The following is a 10,243-nucleotide window of genomic DNA, read 5'->3' as shown; positions in this document are numbered from 1 at the left end:
CATTAAATTTAAACCAACAGATTTCGGATTTTAGTTTTTGTTTACGGACAACTCAGAATCTTTCTTGGGAGATTTCTGATCGTCTGCAGCGCGATGTCCTCGCTCTGAGGCGTCATCGTGCCCACGTAAGTGACGTCACCGGACGCCACGTGGCGCCACGTTCCTCGTCGGCGCACCCGACGGTGACGTCATCCATTGTGACGTCACACGTTCGGATCGATCCGGAGCACACGCACAGAAACATTGCAACGAGGCCGGATTCTCTTTTTAATTTAAAAGATTAACGGAAATATCGAGAACGCGTCTCTCTCTCTCTCGCTAATCATGACGCCCAGCGCAACGGACAGCTGTGACAAATGGATGACTCGTCCAGTAACTAACCCGAGGCTTGGCACCGCACACACAAGACAAAGATCCCCCGTGTAGCTTTAACAGACTGTTGGGGCAAGTGCTGTTAGCGAGCACCTATGAAGGCCGGAACGGTACACGAGGGGGGTGGGTGGCCAACACCACGCCCGGCCGCCTTTGTCTCCCTAGTGCCGATGTTTATACACTGTACCAGGCGTTCATTTGAGGCTGAGTCGACCTAGGCGAGGCCCAGGACCAGCTCAGATAATCATCAGTGGTCTTGATGGCCGTGAGCGGGAATCGATCTCGGGGCGCCGGGTTCGTAGCGCAGCGTAGCGCTAACCGCGTTACCACCGCTCCACACGCACGCGCACACACGCACACACGCACGCGCACACACACACGCACCCGCACACACACACACGCACGCGCACACACACGTACGCGCACACACACGCGCACACGCACACACACACACACGCACACACGAACGCGCACACACACGCACACACACGCGCACACACACGCACACACACGCACACACGCACACACACGCACGCGCACACACGCACACGCGCACACACGCACACACACGCACGCGCACACGCACACACACGCACACACGCACACACACGCACGCGCACACACGCACGCATACGCACACACACGCCCACACACACGCACACACACACACACACATACGCACGCGCACACACGCACACACACACGCACGCGCACACACGCGCACACACGCACGCACACACACATACGCACGCGCACACACGCGCACACACGCACACACACGCACGCACACACACACACGCACATACACGCGCACACACGCACGCGAGGCAGCCCGCGCGGCCTGCCGATTAGACGCGGGACAGATTGCGCTACTCCCAATCATTTCGGCAGCCCCCTTTGTCGCTGCGATGCTGGATCCGACGTCTCCCCAAGCCCCGTCCAGCCGTCGGGGCTGTTTCAGCGAATCTCACCAGCGCGGGTCGCTTCACTTCGTTGGGGGGAGGGGTTGGGGGGGGAGTTGGGGGGGGGCGGTTGGGGAGGGAGTTGGGGGGGGGGGTTGAGAGAGGAGTTGGGGGGGAAATTTTGGGGGGGAGTGGGAAGGGATGGGGGGTTGGGGGGGGTTGGGGGGATTGGGGGGGAGGAGTTGGGGGGGAGTTGGGGGGGAGTTGGGGGGGAGTAATGGGGGGGTTGGGGGATTGAGGGGGGGGGTTGGCGGGGAGTTTGGTGCCGGACGGCAACGCTGTGATCGGCAGTGCCGTGGGGAGAGGGCCAATTTAGATTGGCCATTCCCGTCATGGCTTTTGAAACCACCACAGCGGCCAAATGGGGGCTCTGGTTGGGTGCGAGGGGCTGGTGACCTCTCCTCCACGCTTACAATTTTTAATTAAGAAGCTTGTGCCGGAGGTCCCGGGGGGACAGGCGTCTATGATGTCTCCTGGCCTCATTTGGCAGAGCCAGGAGACTGAATCCTTACCCTCGGGGCTCCTCCAGAAACAACAAAAAACCACTATGGGTGGCCACGTGGAATGTGCAAACGCTCACTGAGGAGGAGAGGCTGCCACTCCTCTGTCGGGAGCTGGACCGGTACCACCTGGATCTCTGTGGTATTCAGGAGGTCCGGTGGACCTGCTCTGGCTCCTGCCACTATGAAGGGTGGACAGTCCTCTACTCGGGGCAGGAGACTGCCAAACAACAGGGTGTGGCTCTTCTTCTGAACAAAAGAATGAAGGGGGCGTGCGAGCATGTTTGTGAGGTGTGGGAAGCTATAAGCCCCAGGCTACTTTGGGGTCGCCTTCCCATCAAATAGAGGCGAGGAGTGGTGGTCGTGGTTACTTACGCCCCCACGGAAGACGAACATCCGTGGAGGGATGCAGGCAAGGCCAATGAGTCAGATGCCTTCTATGACCTCCTGTCACAGGTGCTAGCTAAAGTAGCCCCTCGGGATAGAGTCATTTTGTTGGGGGACTTCAATGCCTGAGTTGGTCATGATGCTGGCACCTGGTCTGGAGTGATTGGAAGGCATGGGCCAGATCAGCTCAATAACAACGGCAGGAGGCTGCTAGATTTTTGTGCAGCCTATGGGCTTGTATTTATCAACACGCTGTTCCGGCAATTGCGCATCCACACAACATCATGGATGCATGCTGGGTCCAAGAAAGAACATCTGCTGGACTACATATTGACAGAACAGCGGATGCCGGCCAATGTCCTTGACACCAGGACCTACCATGGAGCTGATCTGCCAACTGACCATCGACTAGTCATCTGTAAGATGCGCCTGCCATCTTACAGATGGCATCTTACAGATGGCAGGCGCATGGGGTCCTGGGTGTACACCCACCACTCCGGTGGTGGGTGTACACCCAGGACCCCATTCCAACCTAAGGTGGCCTGGTCTCAGCTAGCTGATGAAAGTTGCAAGCGAGAATTTCATCATCGCTTGCGGCTGGAGGTGGCATCGTCCCCCACTCCTCCTGATGTCGAGGGGAAATGGGCGAGGTTAAGGACTATGGCTCATGCAGCTGCAATGGCTGCTTTGGGTACAGGGTCCAGACCTCCCCAGAGACCCTGGCTGACAGAGAAGGTGTTCAGGATGGTTGAGAAAAAGCGACAGGCCCACTGTCATCGGCTACAGAATCCCACGTCGGAGAATGAGGAGGCTTACCGCAGCCTTCGCTCGGAGGTTCCGAGAGTCGTGAGGCGCTGCAAGGATGGGTGGTGGTCGCGAGTTCCTGAGGAGATGGAGTTTGCCTCAATGGCCCGCGATCACAAATCTCTATTTACCTCCACCAAAAAAGTAACCTGCTATTACCATCATTAGGGGAAAGAACGGTGATCCAATCTCTATCCCCCAGGAACAGGTTTGCAGATTTGCTGAACATTTCTGTGAGGTCCTAGGGGAGGGGAAATCCCTCAGCCTGGAAAACAACGTGGGACAAAGTGGGGATGACCCTGCTGAGGCTGCGGTGCCTCAAATATTAGAAGAAGAAGTCACCCCCTGTGAGTGGCTGGCTGAGGTGCCATCTGTTGAGGAAGTACTAAAGGCGATTCGGAGTCTGAAACCATGAAAAGCACTGGGCAGAGATGATCTCCCAAGCGAAATGCTGAGATAGGGTGGTCGCGTGTGCACAGACTGCCCTACATGACAACAACAGTCTGGACCACTAGATGGGTTCCGCCGGATTGTAAGGATGTCCTGGTGGTCGCCCTCTCTAAGAAGGGGGACCGCACAGACTGTAACAACTACAGAGGCATCTCACTCCTCAGTGTTCCGGGAAAGGTCCTGGCAAGGATTATTCAACATCGCCTAGATAGGCACGCTGAGGAGAGGCTTGTGGAGCCCCAATGCGGTTTCAGGAAAGGGCGGTCTTGCACAAATGCAATATTTTATGTCCGTCTGCTACAGCAGAGGTGTAGGGAATTCCAACAAAACCTCCACCTCTGCTTTATTGACCTGGTCAAGGCCTATTATACCATCAGTAGGCCTGGGCTTTGGGTTGTTCTTCTTGCTTTCGGAGTCCCTGACCCTCTGCTCACGATCATTAAGGACCGTCATGATGGTGAGCGGGCCCGGGTCAAACTACGTGGCCGGGAGTCGGAGCAATTCCCTGTTCACCTTGGGGTGCGATAGGGATGATGTCCACTGGCTTCCACATTATTTAACATCTATTTCGACAACGTAGTTCGTGAAGCCTTCAATAGCTGCACCAGGGGAATTTACATCTGGTACAGATACAATGGGAGGCTGATCGATGCCTGGGTGTGGTCAAGGGATGGCTCCCTATTGCTCAACCATTTTATGTATGTCGATGATCTGGTAATTGCTGCTCACTCAAAGGAGGAGTTTAAACAGGCTGCATTGTGTGAGGAGCTCACAAATCCTTGAAAGATTTGGGCAAGGTCCCATCGGGGAGCTCCTCCGGCAGGCAAGGCTACGTTGGCTGGGTCATGTAGCCCGCATGTCCAGCCACCGCATGCCGAAACAGCTTTTGTTTTCCGGATCGAGGGGGCTAAACGGGCGCGGCACGGGCTAGAGAAGAGATGGAGTGATGTGGTACAGGAGGATGTGGAGCTGAGTGGACTTGCCGATGGCTGGTACCAGCGGTGTCAAGATCGGCCTCTGTGGAGGAGGCTCGTGAATGACGCTACTGGGCAGTTGGAGGCAGTCGCCCTCCAACAACAACGGAGGGCGGAGGAGCGACGCTCACAACAACGAGCGGAGCGCCGGGTGGCTAAAGCACACCAAGTTGGCACAGTAGGGGGCACAGGTGGTGCATCAGCCAGTCATCTCAGTCAGTCGACCCGTGGCACCTGGGTCTGCCCCGTGACCTCCTGCCAGCGGGCGTTCGACACTTCTTGGCCTCAGGGTGCACATAGCCTGGCACAAGCGTCGTGGTGACGTCCCCGCCACTTAGTGGCGAATGGCGGTTGTTGTTGTTGTATGTGTGTTGAACTTCTTTCGCACCGTACGTAGCCAACCGTGCTAATCGGAGGTGCGGGCCCTCCGACTCTCCTTGGTGTGGCAGGAGGAGGAGGAGGAGGGCTGACAAACAGCTGGAATCTCTCTCCACAACCCCACAGCCACCATGGATGCGCGTGACCCTCATCACGCAGCAGCAACAACAACAACAACCGCTCCAAGCCCCGCTTAGAACGGCGGTGGTGGGGGGTGGTGGTTAGAGGTGGTGGTGGTAGAGGTTGTGGTGGGGGGGGGGAGTGGTGGGGGGGAGTGGTGGGGGAGGAGTGGTGGGTGGGGAGTGGTGGGGCGGAGTGGTGGGGTGGAGTGGTGGGAGGGGGAGTGGTGGGGGGGAGTGGTGGGGGGGAGTGGTGGGGGAGGAGTGGTGGGGGGGAGTGGTGGGGTGGAGTGGTGGGTGGGGAGTGGTGGGAGGGAAGTGGTGGGGGGGAAGTGGTGGGGGGGAGTGGTGGGGTGTAGTGGTGGGGGGGGGAGTGGTGGGAGGGAGTCGTGGGGGGGAGTGGTGGGGGAAGAGTGGTGGGGGGGAGTGGTGGGGCGGAGTGGTGGGTGGGGAGTGGTGGGGTGGAGTGGTGGGGGGGCGAGTGGTGGGGGGGAGTGGTGGGGTGGAGTGGTGGTGGGGGGAGTGGTGGGGGGGAGTGATGGGGTGGAGTGGTGGGGGCGGAGTGGTGGGGGGAGATTGGTGGTGTGGGATTGGTGGGGGGGGGGGGGTTGCTGAAGGCATGGTGGATGATGCAGGGTGGTCTCCACAATCCACCGACTGCTGGACAGGGACAAAGTTTCAGCTGCTGTAGAGATTTACTCCGCACCACTGGGGCTCATTCTGACGGCTGGAATGTAGGCCTATCAAACATAGTTGCGCCGTACGTGTGGGGTGTGTGTGTGATGCAGCGTGTGTCTGTGTGTTATGCAGCGTGTGTGTGTGTTATGCAGCGTGTGTGTGTATTATGCAGTGTGTGTGTGTAATGCAGCGTGTGTGTGGGGAGCTTGTGTGTGTGTGTGTTATGGAGTGTGTGTGTGTTATGGAGCGTGTGTGTTATGCAGTGTGTTTGTTATGTAGTGTGTGTGTTATGCAGTGTGTGTGTGTGTTATGCAGTGTGCATGTGTTGTGTGTGTGTTATGTACTGTGTGTGTTATGCAGTGTGTGTGTGTGTGTGTTATGCAGTGTGTGTGTGTGTTATGCAGCGTGTGTTATGCAGTATGTGTGTGTGTTATGTAGTGTGTGTGTTATGCAGTATGTGTGTGTGTTATGTAGTGTGTGTGTTATGCAGCGTGTGTGTGTAATGCAGCGTGTGTGTGTTATGCAGTGTGTGTGTTGTGCAGTGTGTGTGTTATGCAGTGTGTGTGTGTTATGTAGTGTGTGTTATGCAGTGTGTGTGTTGTGCAGTGTGTGTTGTGCAGTGTGTGTGTTGTGCAGTGTGTGTGTGTTATGCAGTGTGTGTTGTGCAGTATGTGTGTGTTATGCAGTGTGTGTGTTGTGCAGTGTGTGTGCGTGTTGTGCAGTGTGTGTGTTATGCAGTGTGTGTGTTATGCAGTATGTGTGTGTTATGCAGTGTGTGTGTTGTGCAGTGTGTGTGCGTGTTGTGCAGTGTGTGTGTTATACAGTGTGTGTGTTATGCAGTGTGTGTGTGTTGTGCAGTGTGTGTGTGTTGTGCAGTGTGTGTGTTGTGCAGTGTGTGTGTGTTATGCAGTGTGTGTGTTGTGCAGTGTGTGTGTTATGCAGTGTGTGTGTTATGCAGCGTGTGTGTTATGCCGCGTGTGTGTGTTATGCAGTGTGTGTGTGTAATGCAGCGTGTGTGTGGGGAGCTTGTGTGTGTGTGTGTGTTATGGAGTGTGTGTGTGTTATGCAGTGTGTTTGTTATGTAGTGTGTGTGTGTTATGCAGTGTGTTTGTTATGTAGTGTGTGTGTGTTATGCAGTGTGTGTGTGTTATGCAGCGTGTGTGTTATGCAGTATGTGTGTGTGTTATGTAGTGTGTGTGTTATGCAGCGTGTGTGTGTAATGCAGCGTGTGTGTGTTATGTAGTGTGTGTGTTATGCAGTGTGTGTGTTATGTAGCGTGTGTGTTATGCAGTGTGTGTTATGTAGTGTGTGTGTTCTGCAGTGTGTGTGTTATGTAGTGTGTGTGTTGTGCAGTGTGTGTTGTGCAGTGTGTGTGTTGTGCAGTGTGTGTGTGTGTTATGCAGTGTGTGTGTTGTGCAGTATGTGTGTGTTATGCAGTGTGTGTGTTATGCAGTGTGTGTGTGTTATGCAGTGTGTGTGTGTTATGCAGTGTGTGTGTGTTATACAGTGTGTGTGTGTTATGCAGTGTGTGTGTTATGCAGTGTGTGTGTTGTGCAGTGTGTGTGTGTGTTATGTAGTGTGTGTGTTGTGCAGTGTGTGTGTTATGCAGTGTGTGTGTGTTGTGCAGTGTGTGTGTGTTGTGCAGTGTGTGTGTGTTGTGCAGTGTGTGTGTGTTGTGCAGTGTGTGTGTGTTATGCAGTGTGTGTGTTGTGCAGTGTGTGTGTTATGCAGTGTGTGTTGTGCAGTGTGTGTGTGTAATGCAGTGTGTGTGTTGTGCAGTGTGTGTGTGTTATGCAGTGTATGTGTTGTGCAGTGTGTGTGTGTGTGTTATGCAGTGTGTGTGTGTTGTGCAGTGTGTGTGTGTGTTATGCAGTGTGTGTGTTGTGCAGTGTGTGTGGGGAGCGGTGGTGTAGCGCTGCGCATCGCTACGAGCCCGGCGACCCGAGATCGATTCCCGCTCACGGCCAACAACACCACTGACGGATTATCTCATCTAGTCCTGGTCCTCCCCTAGATCGACTCAGCCTCAAATTAGTTCAGTATGTAAACATCTCCACTGGGGTGACAAAGGCAGTCGGGCGTGGTGCTTGCTGGCCTTCATAGGAGCTACTCACAAACAGCACTTGACCCAAACATCTGTTAAGACTATACGGGGGTTCTTTGTCTTTGTGATTCGCGTGCCTAACGCGACACTGCAACACGCCAGGCCACGTGCAAACCCCGAGACGTCTGAAATCCGCTCCCTCGGACCTCAATCGCTCTCAATCTCTCCGCGTGCTTCAATCTCAAATCATCTCATCTGTAAATGAACCTCAAGGCGAGGTCCAGAATAAACGGAAGTCAAAATCGAAATTGATGAATGTATTTTTTGGCGACTCCGTCCCACCGCGCACATCAACGCCGCGACCCGCCTGGCGTGGATCGTTCCGTTGCCGTGTCGTGTCCAAGCGCAGCGACGAGGACGAATGCGCAGAAGAAACAAAACTTTAAAACTTTGATTAGCGCGTCGTGCGGAGCTCGCCGAGAGGAACAGATCGCCGCGTCGTTCGCCTTCAACAGACATAAAACGACGTCGCAACGCAGTTCATGCGAGAGCCGGGGGATTATGGGACCCCGGGGTCCAGCCATCAGGGTTCATTTACGGGGGGGGGGGGAGAGAACCACCACCATTCTAGCAGCAGGGATAGAACGCAGGCCCGATTACTCACAAAGTTCAGACAACACAGACACGTGGCGCTTAAAGCGCACGGCCCTTTGTTGCACTGTGCAAAGACAACAACACATTCCTGAAGACCTGCATCGCCCCCTCTTGCCGTCACCTCGTTCACTATCAACACAATTGAGTCAAATGTGGTGGTTGACTGACGACAGTAGCCGCGGCAGCAGTCGGACAAACACAGGCGCGGCTGTGGGACCTGGGATCACTCTCATCAGGATGAGGCCGGACCCCCTGGGTGACCGTGGCGCGCTGATGTGAGCCCTCGTCCGGGCGACACGGAGTTTCCGCACTTGCCCGTGTAAGACGGGCAAGGCGGAGAGACATCCACAGTCGCCCGACGCTCGCCAGGAACACCGCCGATGGCTTTCCTGCGCAATGCGCAAAGGCACGAGGGTTGTGACATTCCTGCGTGCCCCACTTCTTAACGCGTCGATGTCGCTGGCGTGTAACGACAGCAGAGGGTTGCCTCCTCTCCCGGACTCGCCGCGAGGAACTCGACCGCGATTGGCGTCGATCCCCCTGCAGCAGCAGCTTGAATCAAGGTCAAGAGTTGGCAACCTTAAAAGTAGCATCGGGGGGCGGAAACGGGGGGGGGGGGTGCTGGAGGGATCCACCCCCCCCCCTCCCCCACGGTCGGCGGCTCAGCCCCCACCCCCGCCCCCACCAAGACCCCTGCAGGCGTGAGACGTCGGGGGCCGTCAGGATGATGATTCAGCACCGGCGCGGGGAGGCTTCGGAGTTGGAGCGCGGCGAGAGGGGGCGGCGAGCGGCCAGCTCCGTGCAGCCCGTGACGGCTGCTCTCGTTGACAGTTGTCGCGTTGCACCCTCACCACCCACCCATCCCCCCACTCCCCACCAACCCCCTCTCTCACCAACCCCCTCTCTCACCAACTCCCCCCCCCACCAACCCCCTCCCCACCAACCCCCTTCCGCTACAGGGCTGCAGTCCTAAACGATCTTTCCTTTGGAGATTTGAGGTTTTCAAATCAACGATCTACCATCGCTCATCTCGTCGTTATTCAGATGTCCATCAGATATATTGGCTTTCTGGAATAGTTTTCATTTTGGAAGTGCAATGCATCCTGTTTAGTTAGCCTGATTCATATCTATTCACACACACACACGTGTATGTACAATATAATCTGATTATTGGTTAAATGTAGTCTTGGTTTGATGCGATTTCAATATTTCTGTGCACATAAGTTGTCGTCAGGCTGAGTGATGGGAGGGTAGTGAGTGGTAGTTGAGTGGTAGGCAGGCTGAGAGGTGGTAGTTGAGTGGTAGTTGAGTGGTAGGTAGGCTGAGAGGTGGTAGTTGAGTGCTAGTTGAGTGAGTGGCAGGCAGGCTGAGTGGTGGTAGTTGAGTGGTAGTTGAGTGGTAGTTGAGTGAGTGGCAGGCAGGCTGAGTAGTGGTAGTTGAGTGGTAGGCAGGCTGAGTGATGGGAGGGTAGTGAGTGGTAGTTGAGTGGTAGGCAGGCTGAGAGGTGGTAGTTGAGGGGTAGTTGAGTGGTAGTTTAGTGAGTGGTAGGCAGGCTGAGTGGTGGTAGCTGAGTGGTAGTTCAGTGAGTGGCAGCCTGAGTGGTGGTAGTTGAGTGGTAGTTGAGTGGTAGGCAGGCTGAGTGGTGGTAGTTGAGTGGTAGTTGAGTGAGTGGCAGGCTGAGTGGTGGTAGTTGAGTGGTAGTTGAGTGAGTGGCAGCCTGAGTGGTGGTAGTTGAGTGGTAGTTGAGTGAGTGGCAGGCAGGCTGAGTGGTGGTAGTTGAGTGGTAGTTGAGTGGTAGGCAGGCTGAGTGATGGGAGGGTAGTGAGTGGTAGTTGAGTGGTAGGCAGGCTGAGAGGTGGTAGTTGAGTGGTAGTTGAGTGGTAGTTTAGTGAGTGGTAGGCAGGCTGAGTGGTGGCAGTTG

This window comes from Petromyzon marinus, chromosome 63, assembly GCF_048934315.1.
Source record: "Petromyzon marinus isolate PM22_M1 ecotype Great Lakes invasive population chromosome 63, UKy_Petmar_22M1.pri1.0, whole genome shotgun sequence".
Classification (NCBI taxonomy): domain Eukaryota; kingdom Metazoa; phylum Chordata; class Hyperoartia; order Petromyzontiformes; family Petromyzontidae; genus Petromyzon; species Petromyzon marinus.
Note: the sequence above shows the minus strand (reverse complement) of the source record.